At 39.2% G+C, this 21,100-nt stretch overlaps 1 protein-coding gene and 1 long non-coding RNA gene across 2 annotated transcripts in view; one reads left to right on the forward strand and one right to left on the reverse strand.

The window, feature by feature from the left end:
* The window catches only part of CDH12 (cadherin 12), a 1,546,793-nt gene that overhangs the window by 258,530 nt on the left and 1,267,163 nt on the right, over positions 1–21,100 (reverse strand). The gene's annotated exons all lie outside the window — the stretch shown is intronic.
* LOC141264362 (uncharacterized) lies at positions 3,798–4,198 on the forward strand. Its single transcript, XR_012319910.1, has 3 exons — positions 3,798–3,869; positions 3,943–3,997; positions 4,078–4,198. It is a non-coding gene; the product is annotated as an uncharacterized lncRNA (long non-coding RNA).

The raw sequence follows: 21,100 nt of genomic DNA on the forward strand, positions 1-21,100 counted from the left end.
AAAGACATTGTGGACAGAAAACAACGCAAATTTGATAGGGACACCACTTCAGTAAACAATAAACGACACAACGAAAACCACAAACTACACTACGAAAAAGGTGACCACAGATTTGAAATTATCGATGAAGTTGGACCCACTACTCCAAACTCACAAAATTCAGATGACTTATTTTCCATTTATCCAATCTCCGAAGAAGGTTCCCCCTCAACCCACCAACAAAATACTGAATCACCTCAACAAGGTTCTATTCTTGTACCCAATCCGTCAGTAACAAATACCAACCCATTCCCAATGACTCCTATTCACACGCAAAATAGATTCGACCCATTAAACGATTATAACGAAATCACACCAAATAATGCACCTTCATGCAGTCACTCTCAGAACCCAACTGTACCAAATACTGAATGTACTACCAACCCCCACAAGTTAGAAAAAGAACCAGTAAATCTAATTTTTTTCAGTTGGCCCCAAAAAGAGATATAAGAGGGGCACAAGGGGGGGGGAAGCTCACTAAAAAGAAAACACAACCTCAGAAGCCTATCAAACACCATATCTTAAACAAAGGCATCTTCAATCTAAGTACGCATTCTTTAAAACAAAATCAAATTTCTCTATTAAACAAAGGCCTCAAATATGCCCCATCCTCCAAATTTCAAAAATTCGAGGCCTTCATAGGGATCAAGCAATTCATGCGTAAACTAGCCATCAAAAAACATTTTTTGAAGAACAAACCAACAATAGAAAATTTAGCTACAGACAACTTAGCTACAGAAGAACCTAACACTACATATATACACACCCAGTTGAAAAACAAATCCAACTTCAACCCCCTTAATGAGTACTCGGAAGCTTTTTTAAGCTTCCAAAAGAACACCATTTCTGATATCCGCCACCTGAGTGATAAAAAATGTGTAAAATTTAAGAATAATCTCACCAAGCCAGAGCAAAAAGCTATAAAACAATTGCAAAACAATAAAAACATCGTTATCAGGCCTGCGGATAAAGGAGGCGGTATTGTCATTCTGGACTCTAGCCATTACCAGCTTGAAGCCGCCCGTATCCTAAATGATACACGCACTTATAAAATCCTAAAGAAAGACCCCACTAACGCTTATAAATTCGAATTAAAGGGCCTAACATCAAAAGGCCTAGAATTCGGATATATAAACAAACAGGAGTTTGATTATATCAACATCACCCATCCAAGGACCGTCGTTTTTTATTATTTACCTAAGATACACAAATCCCTTTCTAATCCTCCAGGGAGACCCATTATATCCGGCATACATTGCCTCACCTCTAATTTATCAAGATTTGTGGACCATCACCTCCAAAGCCTTGTCCAAAAACTCCCCTCGTATATTAAGGACAGCAAACATTTATTACAATTACTGCAGAAAATCGTTTGGAAGGACAACTATATACTGGGTACCCTGGACATTACTGCTCTCTACACGGTTATACAACACGATAAAGGATGTGAATCAGCCGCCTACTACTTATCTCATTCCAGTCAAACACCATCAGAACAAATCTCTTTTCTAAAGGACTGTATGTACTTCATTTTGACACACAACTATTTTGTACACGACGAGCACTACTATACCTAGCAATGGGGCACCGCAATGGGGACCAGGTTTGCCCCCAGTTATGCCAATTTATACGTAGGTAGATGGGAAGAGACCGCCATCTACTCTGGAGGCACACTACGCACAAACCTGGTCCTCTGGTACAGATTTATTGATGACATCATATTCATCTGGTCAGGAGATCAAATGTCACTCAATCAGTTCCTGCTAGATATTAATAAAAACGATTACAATTTGGAATTTACATCTCATATTAGTCCCAACCAAATTAACTTCCTAGACCTAGATATATACATCGACAAAGGATGTTTACAAACTCGAACCTACTCTAAACCCACAGACGCTAACAGCTTTATTCCACTAGATAGCTGCCATCTACCACAATGGTTGCTTAATATACCACAAAGTCAATATACTAGGCTCCACCGAAACTGCTCTCTATCTCAAGACTTCGAAATTGAAGCAAATCCTCTCACAAAAAAATACTTGGAGAAAGGGTATCAAGCCACATTTTTGGAAACAACAAAAGACAGAATCCAAAAAATCCCTAGGAGCAGGCTACTGAAAGACAAAGAGCCTAATCCCAAATCCACTGACCATGTTACAATTATAGACATCCCCATAATTTTACAATATAACTCAAATATTCATTTTATTCGTAAAATTGTAACAAAACACTGGGACTTACTTAGAGACGATAAAATCTTAGGGAGCAAATTAGCGCCAACCCCGAGATTCGTCTTTAGAAAAGCCCAAAATTTGGGGAACTTAATTGCTCCTTCTGTGCGCAATCCACCCAAGCACTATAATCAGTCCAATACACTCACTAAAAATTTGAGAGGCTTTTTTCCATGTAGAAAATGTAAAACCTGCAAACACTCACTCACGTCCAAACAAACAAATATCACCATACCACATAAGGAATACACAATTAATGACTTTATCACATGTTCCACACCTGGTGTCATTTACTATTTAAAATGTCCATGCGATAAGGTGTACATAGGACGTACTACACGTCCCATGTTCAAACGCATAAATGAACACCTAAGGAACATTACAAACCAATTTCAAGGACACCCCCTTTCAGTTCATTATGCTGAAATACACGGAGGAAAAATTACAGGCACCAAAATAGTAGGCTTAGAGACTGTTCCAAAAAATTGGAGAAAAGGCAACTACATAAAAATGATGTCAAAGAGAGAAAGTTTCTGGATCTTTGAATTGGACACTTTGAAACCTAAGGGACTTAATGCAGAGATTGAGATCTTTGCTTTTAACGAAGACTGACTGCTGTTCCAGCCTTTTTTTTTTCTATCAATTAACCATCAAGTATAAAAAGGACCATGGGCAGAAGAACAACCATCCCTGATGAAGAAAGCCGGAGCTTTCGAAACTAGTACGAATTGGTCCTTCTGCCACACCGTCTTCCATTGAATCACGTGATCTACACGTCACTGTGTCGTCACATCAGGTCCTCCTAGGTCCTGCACCAGTTCCACAATTACACGTGCGGTAAGGTACAGAGCAGTAGTCGCCGGCCGGGACTCTGCTCCTGCATCCCCCGCCCATCCTCCTCTCCAGCTACCCACCCGGGGGACTCCACCATAGGAACGGAGGTAAGAACCGCCCTTTCATCTCCGCTCAGACGGACACTCGAAGACGCAGGCTTCCACCTTCAACATCCAGAAGGTAAGCCCCAAAACCCCCTACCATCAAGCTTCATCATTATCATTCAAGAAACGCGCACTGACCACTACAGCAAAGATCTCTTCTACCAAGGAGTTAGGCTGCAAAACCTCCGACGCTCTAGCCTACCATAAACAACCAATATAGTCGGCACTCTCTTTTCCCTCCTCCAGATTTCACCCTATTTGTTCCAAGTCCCTCAGTACATTAAGTGAACTACCATTCAGTGCCATTTTTTTTTTTTTAACCTCCATTCTTATTCCCTCCTCAGATCACCTAAGTGATCCAAGCATCATCCTATTGATCATAACAGCCAATTGGACTTTGGGGGTCATACCCACCCCCCCCAGCCAGAACATCGGTCCTTTTACCACCTAGGAGCGTGCCCCTATTTTTGGGACCACACACGTTCCCCATTCAAGCAAGTAATAACCACTACCTCCATCATTTAGAATCAACAATCAACCTCATCCCTATTTTCACCTTGTATTCTCCCATCTACACAGGACTCCAAAGAACCTTTTAACATCTATTAGTGGGCTCACTCTTCATCCTACCTAACAAGGCTCACATCCATCTTTACTGGTAACTACCATTTACACTCCACTTATTTGTTTGCTAGCATTATACTGATTTATCTTGTTTATACCTTTCACAGTGTCTTCACAAGGCCTCCCGCCACTTGAGTACTTACACCAAACCTAGTACCTTAGGTAACTACCATTCATCTCTATTCAGCTATTACATCAGTTACCTTCCCTATATTAATTTCCCCCTCCTCCGTTTTTTCTAGACCCAGCAACTGGACTGTCACCCATACTTTGGCCCCCGCTTCCTACTATTATACAAGCGGACTCTTACGAACTGCTAACCAGCTGACTAACCAGGATCTGACAAGGACTTCACTTGCACCTTTTATTCCATGCCGATACCCACCATTTATCTCAATCATTGTCATTACCTCTAGCCATTTTAATATTTTATATTCGTTGTACTTTTAAATTTCTATTGTCATTGTCCTTTTTAACTTTACCATTAAATTGTTATTTTAATTTACCAATCTATTTAGGTTGTTATTCAGCCGCTTTTATATACCTGCTAACACCTGAGATCTAATTACTTTGGCCCACAGGGCAGCGCAAATTAATCTAGTTTTTTATCCAGGTATAAATTATACCCTCACTATTGTGACAGACAGCAAATGCAACAAATTGCAAAATTGCAAATGGGGGTCAGTATTCTCCAAAATCAGACTTTTATTGTTCAAAGTTCCATACAATTCAGTGATAAAATGCAGCGTTTCGGCTTATTACAATCATCAGCCAAAGACGGGATATAGCAGAGATCTGATATTCCCCACCAGAATAGGAGGTCATGGTATGCATTGCTGAAAACGGAGCAGCAGAACCAGTCTGGTAGGTCGGTATGAGTCTTTTTTTTTCTTATTAGCAGACTGGGCCTAATAGGACATGTAATAAATGTAAGCTTTAAGGGTTGACCCTGATTAATTAGAAAATACATTCAATCCCTCATCAAACATCAGTGTGCATCAATCTTATCTAGACCTTCAGCTGTACAGTAGTGCTTTTAGTTATTAGATCAGTTTTCTGGAAAAAAAGGAAAAAAATTACATCTGAACTTGTAATGAGTTCTTAAATCTGTTACCTTTATTTTCCTTTTTTAGGTCCCCTTTAGCCCCCTGCAGCCATCATTGTGCTCTAGAATGTTAGCCTTTTGTGTGTGTTTCTAGAGTGAAATCTGGAATATATTTTTAGGATTTAATCATATAGATACACACATATCAATATACAGTGACCCCCAATAATTTTATGAAAATTTTTCATATTTTTTTTATAATGCAAACATGATTTCAATGTCATATATTAATTTCACTTCCCCTTGAGATGCAAATACATTGTCATTTAAATAAAAAATACTGATAATAACTCGTTAAAGCTTTGTTAGAGCTTTATTTCCTTTTTTCCATTTTAAGAATAATATTAACTCTTTCACATGTACTTACATCCAAGAGTTTTTAAAGATAGCAGATAATAAAACTAATGTTAATTAGAAAATACTCAATCTAAATTGCTCTAAATTCTTAAAACCAGAAGTCATCTAGGGCCCAATTCATCATTTATGTGTTTTTTTTTAAGTCACTTTTATTTTTTGTCTTGTGGTATTAGTTTTTAGTGCTGAATTCTTCAAAATGGTGAGTACAATTCATTAATTTTGTGCAAAGATTATTTTTCTGTTTTGAACGAAATTTGCAACTTCTTAGACCACAAAGTTGCACGTTTTGCCAAATGGTGCCAAAATTGTGCTTCAATACTGGCATTCTCAAAAAATACACAAGGGGGGCTTGAGGTGCTAAATTTTGTGACTTTGTAAAAAGCCTCTAATGATGAATCAGGCAAAAATATCTGGAATCACTAAGCTCAGCCCACAAAACAGAAAACAAAAATAGGCGAACACATATAAAATAATATAAAATAGACTTAAAATAGGCACAAACAAAAGAAAAAGCGAAACACACAAACAAAAGAAGCAACTCTGTCTTGCTTAACTGACCGAGGTACTTTGTACATTAATGACCGAGCCTCATTTTCCAAATCTGACCAGTGTCACTTTATGAGGTAATAATTCTGGAACACTTTAACATATCCCGTTAATTCTGAGAATGTTTTTTTGCGACATGCTCTACTTCATGTTAATGATAAATTTTGGTCGATATGATTTGAGTTTATTTCTGAAAATATCAATTATTTGACAAAAAATTAAAAATGTTATGCCCTAATCAGATAGTTATGCCACACAAAATAGTTAATAAATAACATTTCCCTTATGTCTACTTTACATCTGCAACATTTTTTAAACATCATTTTTTTTTTATTGGAAGTTAGAAGGGTTAAAAGTTTATCAGACATTTCTCATTTTCCAACAAAATATACAAAACCATTTTTAGGGAACACATCACATTTGAAGTGACTTTGAGGGGCCTACTTGACAGAAAAAACCCAAATGTGACGCCATTCTAAAAACTGCACAAATCAAAGTTCTCAAAACCACATTCAAGAAATATATTAAACCTTTAGGTTCTTCACAGGAATTAAAGGGATATAGAAGGAAAAATAATGTTTGTGGAGCCACTGGTGTGCCTAAACAGTAAAAAAAACTCACAAGTGACCCCATTTTAGAAATTAGACCCCTCAACATAGGTTTTAGGTGTGTTGTGAGCATCTTGAGGCCCCAGGTGGAGCCCAAAATTTGTTGTGAAATTTCTCCTGTGTACATTGAATACCCCATATGTGGTGGAAAACTACTGTTTGGGTGCATTGCAGGGCTCAGAAGGGAAGGAGCACCATTTGACTTTTGGAGCTCAAAATTGGCTGGAATAGATAGCGGAAGCTATGTCATGGTTGCAAAGCCGCTGTTGTGTCTAAACAGTAGAAACCCCCACAAGTGACCCCATTTTGGAACTACACCCTTTAAGCAACTTGAATGATGTTTGTTTTCAGCCCCAAATTTTGCATTTTCAAAGGGTAACAGGAGAAATTGTACTATACCATTTGTTGCACAATTTCTCCCGAGTAAGCCGATACCCCATATGTGGTGGAAAACTACTATTTGGGAGCACAAAATAGCAAAAAAACAAATACGATCAAAGAAATCCCCAATATCTTGACATGTCATGTAAAAATAAATCCTTTATTAGAAAAATAGATTAAAATTGATATATAGGTAGGTGGCACATAATGGTAGGAAAAACATAAACATGATGGGATACCCAAAAATTAATCTAATATATAATAATACATTCATAGTACCCCACATGTTCAAAGGATGTATTGATCTATTAGACCCCAACCCTATGCTATCACATATACAGCAGAAATTATAACGCTCACATAGCAATAGAGTAACGTGACAAAGCACTGGATGATACTCAATCAGTCCAGTGAATCGCCCATAACAGAGAAATAACCCAGAGTAAAGTAATACTATACCCAGTGGGGAAATGGCGGGGTAATGAGGTAATAGGGTACCCAGAGTGGATGCGCGTCCACTCTGGTTACCCTATTACCTCATTACTCCGCCATTTCACTTCATGCAGAAGTCAGATTGACTGACTGATCACAGTGCTCTGAGTGCAGTAACCGCTGACCACTGGTCGCCGCACCTCTTCCAGTGCCACCCAGCTGTCAGTGAAAGGGGTCAACATGAATCTGTCACTTTGTGTTTACACACAGTGACAGTTTTAAAGCATGATGGGATTGTACGTCATGGTGCGGGAACTGATACCTGCTAATGAAGTGCTATGTCTGTCATTGGCCGTAAAGGGGTCAAACATATCTTTTCGTTTTGGGTTTACTGCTCTTATGAAGATATTTGTATTTCCTTGATACATACTACAAAATACCTTAAAAATAGTCATATCTTTCAGTCTGTTACTTTCCTTCTTCTGTCCCAAAGAAAACAGATACTAACAGATAACTGCAGGCTTCTAGATATAGGGTTCTTTTTTATTATGTTAAAATACAGAAACATAAGCTTGCATTGCTACGGTAAGGACAAAATGTTACACTACATTATTTTAATTTGCATTATTTATTTATTTTACTCAGTTATATAGCGCCATTAATTACACAGCGCTTTACAGACATTATCATCACTGTCACCATTGGGGCTCACACTCTCATTTCCTATTAATATGTCTTTGGAGTGTGTGGGGAAATCCTTGGTGGGATTTGAACCCAATACCCCAGAGCTGCCCGGCTGCAATGTTAATGACTGAGCCACCATGCTGCCCATAACTGCCAGTAATACTTGTAAAGTATTTGCTATGTTAATATTTTAGTATTCATGTTATTTTGTGTAAAATGAATTATTGTGATTACTATTTATTTTCTTGTAGGGCTCATATAGCTTTCTCACTGTACAAAAAAAATAGATGATAGATTTTATTTCCTAGGATTTATTTTGGAAAAATGGATCATTTCCCATTTTGTGTTTTCGGTAATTAGTGCAATCAGTATCCACAGCAAAAAAAACATAAACCTATTGTTAGATTTAATGTATTCATATCTTCTTATCTTTACATGCAGCCTCATAGCTGGTTAAAAAAATTGTATAGGAAATGTTTTGCTTGTTGGAATTAAAATTCCATTGCGTAAATGGGTTTACATGCATGCACCTGATTTACAGGGGGGAAAAAAAGTATTTAGTCAGCCACCAATTGTGAAAGTTCTCCCACTTAAAAAGATGAGAGAGGCCTGTAATTGACATCATAGGTAGACCTCAACTATGAGAGACAAAATGAGAAAACAAATCCTAAAAATCACATTGTATGATTTGGAGAGATATTTTTTTCAAATTTTGGTGGAAAATAAGTATTTGGTCAATTACAAACAAGCAAGATTTCTGGCTCTCAAAGATCTGTAACTTCTTCTTTAAGAGGCTCCACTGTCCTCCACTCATTACCTGTAGTACTGGCACCTGTTTGAACTTGTTATCAGTATAAAAGATACCAGTCCGCAACCTCAAACAGTCACACTCCAAACTCCACTATGGTGAAGACCAAAGAGCTGTCACCAGACACAAAATTGCAGCCCTGCACCAGACTGGGAAGACTGAATCTGCAATAGGCAAGCAGCTTGGTGTGAAGAAATCAACTGTGGGAGCAATAATTAGAAAATGGAAGGCATACAATACCTCTGATAATCTCCCTCGATCTGGGGCTCCACACAAGATCTCACCCCGTGTGGTCAAAATGATATCGAGAACGGTGAGCAAAAATCCCATAACCACATGGGGGGATGTAGTGAATGACCTGCAGAGAGCTGGGACCAACGTTACAAAGGCTACCATCAGTAACACACTATGCCGCCATGGACTCAGATCCTGCAGTGCCAGACGTGTTCCCTTGTTTAAGCCATTACATGTCCGGGCCCATCTGAAGTTTGCCAAAGAGCATTTGGATGATCCAGAAGAGCATTGGGAGAATGTCATATAGTCAGATGAAACCAAAGTAGAACTGTTTGGTAGAAACACAACTTGCCGTGTTTGGAGGAGAAAGAATGCTGAGTTTCATCCAAAGAACACCATACCTACTGTGAAGCATGGGGGTGGCAACATCATGCTTTGGGGCAGTTTCTCTGCCAAGGAAGCAGGACGACTGATCCGTGTACATGAAAGAATGAATGGGGCCATGTATCGTGAGATTTTGAGTGCAAACCTCCTTCCATCAGCAAGGGCATTAAAGATGAAACGTGGCTGGGTCTTTCAGAATGACAATGATCCCAAGCACACCACCAGGGCAACAAAGAAGTGGCTTCATAAAATGCATTTCAAGGTCCTGATGTGGCCTAGCCAGTCTCCAGATCTAAACCCTATAGAAAACCTTTGGAGGGAGTTGAAAGTCCTTGTTGCCCAGCGACAGCCCCAAAACATCTCTGCTCTAGAAGAGATCTGCATTGAGGAATGGGCCAACATACCAGCAACAGTGTGTGCCAACCTTGTGAAGACTTACAGAAAAAGTTTGACCTCTGTCATTGCCAACAAAGGATATATAACAAAGTATTGAGATGAACTTTTGTAGGTGACCAAATATTTATTCTCCACCAAAATCTGAAAAAAAATTATTTCCAAATCAGGCAATGTGATTTTCAGGACTTGTTTTCTCATTTTGTCTCTCATAGTTACAGGCCTCACTCATCTTTTTAAGTGGGAGAACTTTCACAATTGGTGGCTGACTAAATACTTTTTTTCCCCACTGTATGTTCCCATACACTAAGAGGCACATTAATCAAAAAGTTTATGCCAGATTTGTAGGATAAAACACTTTGAAAAATCACAATTTTTTTTGCGTTACTTGAAGTTGCGAAGACAAATTGAGAGTTTTTTGCAATTTCATTCCAGTCCCAGCCATAGTGAGTGGAGCAAGGGCGTGGTAGCAACTGGTTGCCAAATTCATCAAAATTTTGCCTTAAATTATGTCAGAAATGTTATTCCAAGGTGCAAGTAGGCGCATGCCACCGAGAAGATGTGCCAAAGTCATTAATTGGCATGCACCTCTGTACATTGTTAAGTCTGGTGTTAACAATGCCAGACTTAATGAATTGGGCCCATAAAATGTCTTCTTAGCTTACTTTTTGCTGCAAAGAATATCAAATCAATGACATTATAGTTTCCATGGCAACTGCTTTTTCTTTAATGGCGACAGACAACTGATGATACTGTGGTCAGGATTGCACAGTACCAGCAAATTAATGGCACAATAGCATCAGTCCATTAGTTCATTACATGGGAAAGGCAGAAAAACACATTCTCCATGTTGAATAGATTTATGTTAGGTTTCATTTATTCTCCTTTTATTAGTAACCTGTTGTTAAATAGGCTACGCTGCCATTGATAATGAATTTGTGTGATTCACAGCACTATCTTTGAGTTATGTGGAAATAGGAAATGTGTTTTTTATAAAAATGTAATTCTGAGTAATTTGTAATAACACCATGATCTCTGCGCTAATTATAAAAGTAATAATGGCACTTGTCATATCAGTGATCATCGACCTTGAAGCCAACCTGGATTAAGTACTCAGCAAGTTTGAATCTCCTCTTTATACACTGAAGGCTGCTTCATATCTTGCCTTACTTCTAATCATATAGATCTGTCAAGGTTGAGGACATTTTACATTTAATTCTTATATTTTTCTGTGGAACATTATTACATACTACTTTCATCATTACAACTTCAAGAAGGACTATTCAAGAATCCAATAAAACATGACATTTTTTTCTTTGATTTTCCACTACCATTTACTAAATGGACAGAACTAATCATTTCTGCTAAGAAATGTAATTCCTTATCCTTCTTTTCAAACATGGATGATTTTCATATATAAAAGTACAATGTGCTAAAGCTAATAGCCTTACATGGTACTTAGCAAGAGTGTGTCTAAATATCATATTTGCTCATAACTACTTCCCTTTTAAAATAAAACTGCAACAAACAGATAAATATCATTACGCTTGAAATTGTGAATTTCTATGGTAAAATGTAGAGTGTATTTTCCATTCGTATGTTAATATACTAATAATCTGAACTGTCCCTGATCATGCGCTAAAAGCGTACCATCCACATTCAGTACAACCTCATTACATGCTAAATATTAAGTCTCCTTGACACTGCAATAAGGATTACAAACAGTGACACAGATTTATCAATGTGTCATAAAATGTGCACATACTAGCCACATACCCTTGTGTCCGTTTTTAAATACATTTAACTCCTTTGTGATATATAATGTACATTTATGTCATATGTTGTGTCCCTGACTTTGATGCAGGCTCGCATACTGAGCCCACATGTTTTTACGGCAGATGATGGCTGATTTAATCAGAAATCATCTGTCTTTAACAGCCGAGGAAGGAGCAGAGCTCCACCTATGACTGGTAAAAAGTTAAGTGCTACTGTCAATCTTTTACAGCAGCAGATAATACACGCCGGCAGGGTGGTGCAACATTCCACATGCCAATCTGTGCCCCCATGATGTGATTGTAGTGCGCCGATGGGTTATCAATCATGACTGCCGAGGGTCTGCTGAAGACCTCTGGGCTTGCCATGATGATTCTCCTGTGAAAGGCAGCATTTTGTTAGCATTCATAGGAGATCATGATCTTCACTATACATAGCAGTGCTGTTACACTGCTATGTATAGTACAAGAGACAGATGATCGCAGCTTCAAGCCCTCTATGGGGACTAGTAAATACAGTCAAAAGTGAAAAAGAAACTTTTGAAAAATATTAAAAATATACAAAAGTTCAAAGCATTCACCTTTTGACTCATTAAAATAAAACAATAAAAAAAACACATATTTGGTATTGCTGCATTCATAAAAGTCTGATCTTTCAAAATATAAGGTAAATTAATCTGATTGATAAACAATGTAACAAAAAAAAATCAAAAAGCCAGAATTACATTTTTTGGCAATAAAATGCAAAAAGAGTCGGTCAAAACATTGTATTTACACCCAATATAGTATCAATAAAAATATCAGCTCAGGGCGCAAAAAAATAAGCCATCACACAGCACTATAGCTTGAAAATTGAAATGGTTATGGATTTCCAAATTGCACTATTTTTGCAATTTCAAATGCACTTGGAATTTTTATCCTGTTTTTCAGTGCATCACATGATAAAATGAATTATGTCATTAAAAATACCTCTCATCCCGCAAAAAAACAAGCAATTGTGGCTATGTGGTTGAAAAATAATAAAGTTATGTCTCTTGGAAAAAGGGGAGGAAAAAACGAAATTGCAAAAGTGGAAAATATCTTGGGGGTTAAAAAGAAAATGAGCAAAATAATAAATAATCCAATGGATGCAGCTCACCTATTTCAAAAATGCATAAATTAAAAAGTGATTTGTGCCCGATTTGCATCAACATTTAAGGCCAAACCTTTTTGCACGAAATTATACAACTGAAAGGTGGTGAAAATAAAGACAAAAAATTTACAACATGCTTTAAATTTATCTTTTAGCCTGAATCACTGCTTGGTCTGAGTTTACACACTCTAAAAATTAGAAAACTTTAGTATATTGGTCCCACTACATTGCTAAATATGGTTTTCATTCCATGCTCCATCATAATGTACTCAAGCATTAGCTTCTTCTGTTCAGATGTCAGCAGGCTTAAAGAGTAACTATTGTTCTAATTTTTATCTCATAAATCAATAGTACACAAGAAAATAAGAAACTTTTTAATAAATTTTAGCAGAGAAATCTCCTTTTGTATCTGTCAGGATAGATATTTAATTCTTAAAATTCTCCATACATGGGTAAAATCTGTCTTCAGTGAAGACAGATTTTTACATTACTGAAATAAGATATGGTGGTTGCTTCCTGAAGAAGTATGATATACTTCCAAACATGTTGAATAAAGCCACATTTCTTTTAATATTATCTTATTATATTGTCTTCAGTAGCACGGAAAACCCCCATAAATCCTTTTTCCTAAATCCTGAGATACGAGATGACAGTCACTAATGATAGGATTCTTTACTGACAGGAAGAGGAAGAGGCAGGAGCTATGCTTCTACCTTGTCCCACCTCCTTCCTTCTCTCAGCATCATAGAAGATGACAGTAGCTACTGATAAGATTGTATATCAGTAATGTAAGAATCTGTCTTCACTAAAAACATATTTTATCCATGAATTCAGAATTTTGAAAATTAATGATGTGTCCTAGTAGAAAAAGAAGCACATTTCTCTAGTAAGATATATTGCATACTTATTTATTTCCATGTGTACTATTCATTTATGCACTAAAAATTAACCCCTTTACCCCCGAGGGTGGTTTGCATGTTAATGACCAGGCTAATTTTTACCATTCTGACAACTGTCACTTTATGAGGTAATTACTCTGGAACGCTTCAACGGATACCATTGATTCTGTTTTTCATGACATATTGTACTTCATGATAGTGGTAAAATTTCTTCGATATCACTTGCGTTTATTTGTGAAAAAATTTGAAATTTGGCAAAAATTTAGAAAATTTCGCAATTTTCAAAATTTTTATTTTAATGGCCTTAAATCAGAGAGATATGTTACACAAATTAGTTAATAAATAACATTTCTCACATGTCTACTTTACATCAGTACACTTTTACAACCAAAATTTTTTTTTAGTAGGGAGCTATAAGGGTTAAAATTTGACCAGCGATTTCTCATTTTTACAACATAATTTACAAAACTATTTTTTTAGAGACCACATCACATTTGACGTGACTTTGAGAGGGCTTTAGGACAGAAAATGCCCAAAAGTGACACCATTCTAAAAACTGCACCCCTCATGGTGCTCAAAACCACATTTAAGAACTCTATTAACCCTTCAGGTGCTTCGCAGGAATTTTTTTTAATGTGGAAGAAAAAAATTAACATTTTTGTGAAAAAAGTTAAATGTTCATTTAGACACAATTTTTTTTATTTTTGTACCAGTAACAGGAAAAAATGGACCCAAAAATTTGTTGTGCAATTTCCCTCGAGCACGCAGATACTCCATATTTTAGGAAAAAACACTGTTTGGGCGCATTGCAGGGCTCAGAATGGAAGGAGCGCCATTTGACTTTTTGAAAGTAAAATTTGCTTGAATAATTAGCGGACACCATGTTGCGTTTGGGAAGCCCCTGATGTGCCTAAACAGTGGAAACCCCCTGCAAGTGACCCCATTTTGGAAACTAGACCCCTTAGGGAACTTATCTAGATGTGTGTTGAGAACCCTGAACCCCCAAGTGCTTCACAGAAGTTTATAACATTGAACCGTAAAAATAAAATTTCCACATTTTTTCAAAAAAAATGTATTTCAGCCCCCAATTTGGCATTTTCATAAGGGTAACAGGAGAAATTGCACCATGAAATTTATTGTGCAATTTCTCCTAAGTAAGCCGATACCCAATATGTGGGGAAAAAACACTATTTGGGCACACGGCAGGGTTCGGAAGCGAAGGAGCGCCATTTGACTTTTTGAATGTAAAATTTGCTTGAATAGTTAGCGGACGCCATGTTGCGTTTGGGGAGCCCCTGATGTGCCTAAACAGTGGAAAAACCCCACAAGTGACACCATTTTGGAAACTAGACCCCCCAGGGCACTTATCTAGATGTGTGGTGAGCACCTTGAACCCCCAGGTGCTTCACAGAAATTTATAACATTGAGCCGTAAAAATAACATTTTCACATTTTACAACAAAAATGTTTTTCAGCCTCCAATTTTGCATTTTCACAAGGGTAACAGGAGAAATTGCACAATGCAATTTGTTGTACAATTTCTCCTGAGAAAGCCGATACCCCATTATGTGGGGGAAACCACTGTTTGACTTTTCAAATGGAAAATTTTCTTGAATAATTAGCAGACGAGATTTTGCGCTTGGGGAGTCCCTGATGTGCCTAAATAGTGGAAACCACCCCTCACTCTCTCCCCAGTGACTCCATTTTGGAAACTACACCCCTCCAGGATTTTATCAAGGGGTATAGTGAACATTTTGAACCCAGAGGTACGACACAGAATTTGATAACATCATATTGAAAAAGGTTTCACTAGTCTTGAGTGCAAGTGCTCGCTATTTGAGTTTGCATCGGGTGCTCGGGCATGCACCAAGTATCGCGGATGCTCAGGTGATGCTCGAGTCCCTGCCCCGCATGTTTCACGGTTATTAGACACCCAAAAAAAACATGCGGGGATCGCTCGTGCATGGCAGGCATTCCCTGCAAAGTTTTTTTGGCTGTACAACAGCTGCAAAACATTTGGGGCGGAGACTCGAGCATGTCACTCGAGCACCCGCTCTACTCGGTGCAAACCCGAGCACCTGATGCAAACTCAAATAGCGAGCACTTGCACTCATCATTAGTTGCCATATCGTCGTCATTTTTTTTCTTTACTTCTGAAAAAATCCCAACCCTAACCTTAACCCAACCGTAACCCTAGCCCAACCCTTGCCCAAGTCTAACCCTAGCCTAACCCTAACCTAACCCTAGCTCAACCCTAACCCAAGCCCAACCCTAACCCTAGCCCAACCCTAACCCTACCCTAACTCTAGCACAGCCCTAGCCCAACCCTAACCCAAGCCCAACCCTAACCGTAGCCCAACCCTAACCCTAAAGTTTATTTTTTATGCCGTTCCTTGTGCAGTATAATTGATTAGACATCTTTATTCTTTGGGTCGGTGCATTTACAGCGATGCCAGATTCATATCAGGTTTTTATGTTTGACAGCTCTCACAGACTAGTTTTTGCATCACCATATTTTGAGAGCTATAATTTTTTCATATTTCTGCCGACAGAGTCATGTGACGGCTTGTTTTTTGTGGGACAAGTTGACATTTTTATTGGTACCATTTTCAGGCACGTGACAATTCTTGATCACTTTCTATTCTGATTTTTAGACGGCAGAATAAATAAAAACCAACAATTCAGGAATTTTGTTTTATTTTTTTTTTATGCCGTTCTGCGTGTGGTAAAATTGATAAGGCAGCTTTATTCTTCAGGTCAGTACGTTTACAGTGGTACCACATTTATATATTTTTTATGCTTTGGCGCTTTTACACAATAAAAACTATTTTATAGAAAAAATAATTGTTTTTGCATTGCTTTATTCTGAGAGATATAACTTTTCTATTTTTTGGCCGTTGGAGCTCTATGGCAGCTTGTTTTTTGCGGGACAAGATGACGTTTTCAGCGGTACAAATTTTATTTACATTATTCTTTTTTATTGCATTTTATTCCATTTTTTGTTTGGCGGTATGATGTTAAAACATCGTATTATGTTTTGTTTCTTACCGTGTTCGCTAAAGGGGTTAACTAGCAGGACAGTTTTATAGGTCAAGTAGTTCCTTATGTGACGATACCAAATATATGCACTTTTATTGTTTTGTTTTTTTTTCATAAGATTATTTATTTATGGGTACAATATATATTTTTTATTTTTTATTTTTTTCATTTTTTTTATATTTTACAATTTTTTTAAAAATTTTTTTTCACTTTCTGAAATTTTTATTACTTTTACACTTTGTCCCACTGTGGGACTTTCACATTTTGCAGCGTGATCTGCTGTATACCACAGGAGTGCAGAACCATCCCTGTGCTATGCAGCCTGTCAACACTGCACAACTGTACAGAGAGAAGTTACTTTGGTCGTGCACTGCGCATGACCAAAGCAACTTCCTGCCTCCTGGTGACCCAGATGTTGTCATAGTGTCTGCCGATAAACCCAAAAAGACCATTTGCACCACCTGCCAGGCCAGCATCAGCAGGGGTGACAAAACGACCAGCCTGACCACCACCAGCATTATCAGGCACATTGCAGCAAAGCACCCGACTTTGTGGGCAAAACCCCAGGGTCCAGGAACAGTGTCTTTGGCCTTCACCACTGCTTCTTCTGCTGTTGTACATGAAAGCCAATCTCCTGTCCATGGTGCATGCGAAGATGTCTCATGCCTTGCACCTGTCAATGCACACTATCAAGTAGGAGCATCAGGAAGCACGTCCACATCCTTGTCTCAGCGCAGCATTCAGTTTTCCATATCCCAGTCCTTGAAACGCAAGCGCAAATATGCAGCTAAAGCCCCACAGGCCACACTACTAAATTCCCACATTTCACGACTGTTTGTGTTCAAAATGTTGCCTTTTAAGTTCGTGGAGATGGAAGCATTCTGCAACCTGATGGCGATGACTGTTCCTCGCTACTCAGTCCCCAGCCGCCACTATTTCTCCCACTGTGCCGTCTCCTCATTACACAAGCACATGTCCCAAAACATTAGCCATGCCCTAAACAACGCAGTTACTGGGAAAGTCCACCTAACCACGGACAGGTGGAAAAGTGCTCGTGGGCAGGGATGGTACATCTCGCTGATGGCAGACTGGGTTAACATAGTGGAAGCCGAGACCCAGTCAGACCTTGGGACGGAATACGTCCTCCCGACGCCAAGCATTGCGGACCCTAGGTTAATCAGGGTTGCCCCTACAGTCTATAACTCCTGCACCTCATCCTCCTCAGCCTCCTCCTTCTCTTCAGCCTTCATCTCTGAAATAACCACATCAGTCACAAGCTGGAAGCACTGCAGCATTGCCTCAGCCAAGTGGCAACAGGCTGTGCTGAAGCTAATATGCTTAGATGACAAACCACACAATGCTGAAGAGTTGTGGACAGCTCTGAAAGAGCAGGCAGATCTATGGCTCACACCGCTGATCCTACAGCCAGGCATGGTCGTGTGTGACAATGGCCGGAACCTGGTGGTGGCTCTGAGGCGAGGGGTGCTCACATACGTACATACCATGCCTGGCTCAAGTGTTTAATCTCGTGATTTAGCGGAGCATCCGGATGTGCTTGTTAAAGTACGCCGCCTGTGTGCCCATTTTAGAAAGTCACCTACAGCTTCCGCAGCCCTTGCCGTGTTTCAGCAGCATTTTCAGCTTTGGGCTCAAAGACTGGTGTGTGATGTCTCCACGCATTGTAACTTTACACTGCAGATATTGGGAAGGATTTGTGAGGAGAAGATGGAAGTTGTTGAGTACCAGTATCAACAAGGCCGTCGGTAATCAGTTAAGACTCCACACATAAGACCTCAGGAGTGGATATGGATGTAAGACATATGAACCATCCTCCAAAACTTTGAGGACTCCACCAAGATGGCGAGCGGCGATGACGCCTTAATTAGCATCACAATCCCACTTCCCTGTCTTCTGAAATGCTCTCTGCTCACAATCAAAGAGGATGCATTGCAGGCAGAGCACGATGCGATGGAGCAAGGAAACATACAGGGTTATTATACACAGCCCAGCCTCATCTCATCCCAACGTGGATTGGGCGACAATGAGGAAGAGGAGGAGGAGGAAGAAGAGGAGTTAGTTTCATGCGCTATAGACGGTACTACCTGCACAACTGTTATACCGTCTGTTCAGCGTGGATGGCATGATGACAGAGAGGAGTAGGAGAGCATAGTCAGTCATCCTCTTGGTAAGGACACGGAAGTCTTGCCTGTTAGCAGTCTGGCACCCATGGCTGAGTTTATGTTACGCTGCCTTTCCCATGACCCTCGCTTTCTCAAAATTTTGGGTGACAGTCATTACTGGTTGGTGACACTTCTAGACCCACGTTACAAGGAGAACTTTATATCTATTTTTCCTGAGGCGGACAGGTCTCCAAAAATGGGGCAGTACTAGAAGACCCTTGTTGCGGAACTATTAAAAAATTCCCAACTGAAAACGCTGCCGGCAGAGGTCACAGTTCGTTGCACAACCAAGGAGTTCAGGCGAGAGAGACACAACTTCAATCCAGCAGAGGCAGGGGAGCACTGTCAAAGTTCTGGGAGAATTTTCTCAGCCCCTCCCATTGCACAGTTCCTTAGGCGCGGGGTACTCTCACAAGGAGTGTAAAGTTTGGGAAGATGCTGAGGGAGTACCTTGCCGACCGTACCAACGTCCTCCGTGATTCCTCTGTGACTTATAATTATTGGGTAACCAAGCTGGATACGTGGAATAAACTGGCTCTCTTTGCCTTGGAGGTTCTGGCCTGCCTTGCCGCTAGCATTTTATCAGAGCGGGTTTTTAGTGCTGCTGGTGGAATTATAACTGATAAGCGCATCCGCCTGTCAACTGAAAATGCGGACAGGCTGACTCTAATAATAATGAACAAGGGCTGGATTGGGCCAGACTTCTCAACACCACCGAATGATAGCAGCGTAACATAAACTCAAATCCAGTGTCTTTTTTTGGGAGGTGTATTCCCATGCACCTCCTCACACGCTTTCTGATATTGGTTATCTGCTCTTATCCTCCTCCTTCTCCTCATCCTCCTCCTCCACCACTATATCACCAGGGTGACCGTGGTCCGTGATGCAACACCCACATAATTTTTTTAAAGGGTGTTTATGATGCCCGTAGAAAAAATATTTTATACAGTATGTTCATGTAAACCCCCCAGGGGTAAATGTTTGTCAGCACATACACTTAGTGCATGGGCATTACAAGTATAGGAGACCAGCTGGGAACATTTTTTTATGAAGCCCTCTAAGTCTCTTCAAAGGGTCATTGGAGTTCCTCCCAATTTTTGACAGCCCTTGCATTCACTGCATAGGCCAACACTATGGGAGACCCTATCCTTTCTAATGGGAATTTGTCGTTACTGTGGCCCTGCTCCATGTGTCTTTAAATTCCTAGTTGGGTTTTTCCTAAGTTTGGTCAGCCTTTGGCCTCACTGCATACCATATAACTGTATAGCAGACACTCTCCTTTCTAATGGGAATATGTCTATGTGTCTTTAAAGTCTTAGTGTAGTTTTTCCTAAATTTGGTCAGCCATTGGACTCACCTCATGCCCTATAACTGTACAAAAAGATGTCTGACAGATTTAGGCAGTATTATTAAAGCTAGCTTGTTATACTCTATCATTTATTCAGCCCACCTAGAACCTAAAGTATAGAAGGATCATCATAAAGGAATATATGAACGGGGGGAGCCACAGGGCTCAAATATTGATTATCCAACAACAATATTATATCAAAGAATCAAAATTTTATTGTGCAATCACAAAAGTCAAGTGGATAAACATACATAGAGACCACCAAGTGTGTTTAAAATGACAAGCACAAAGGAGGCAGTCGTTCCATAATTAGAAAAATGATTCATTAGAACACCTAAGGGTAAATGAATATAGTGTGCAAGTATAATCATAATAAATAACTCCACCATGACAGGAACATAATCAATATATACTCTACTCAGTACACATGTATGACGACATAATCTACCTGTCAATAGGATGAATTACCCTGAAGTCACAGCCTCTTGTATTCCAGCCCCGACGCGCGTTTTGGCAAACGAGCCTTTGTCAAGGTATTCCCCTTGACAAAGGCTCGTTTGCCAAAATGCGCGTTTGGGCTGGCATGTAGGAGGCTTTGACTTCAGGGTAATTCATCCTATTGACAGGTAGATTATGTCGTCATACATGTGTACTGAGTAGAGTATATATTGATTATGTACCTGTCATGGTGGAGTTATTTATTATGATTATACTTGCACACTATAGATATTTACCCTTAGGTGTTCTAATAAATCATTTTTCTAATATGGAACGACTGCCTCCTTCATGCTTGTCATTTTAAACACACTTGGTGGTCTCTATGTATGTTTATCCACTTGATTTTTGTGATTGCACAATAAAATTTTGATACTTTGATATAATATTGTTTTTGGATCATCAATTTTTGAGCCCTGTGGCTCCCCCCGTTCCTATAACTGTACAGCAGACCCTCTCCTTTCTAATG

Source organism: Phyllobates terribilis, unplaced genomic scaffold, assembly GCF_046119375.1.
Source record: "Phyllobates terribilis strain yellow unplaced genomic scaffold, ASM4611937v1 Scaffold_4__5_contigs__length_816908805, whole genome shotgun sequence".
Lineage (NCBI taxonomy): Eukaryota > Metazoa > Chordata > Amphibia > Anura > Dendrobatidae > Phyllobates > Phyllobates terribilis.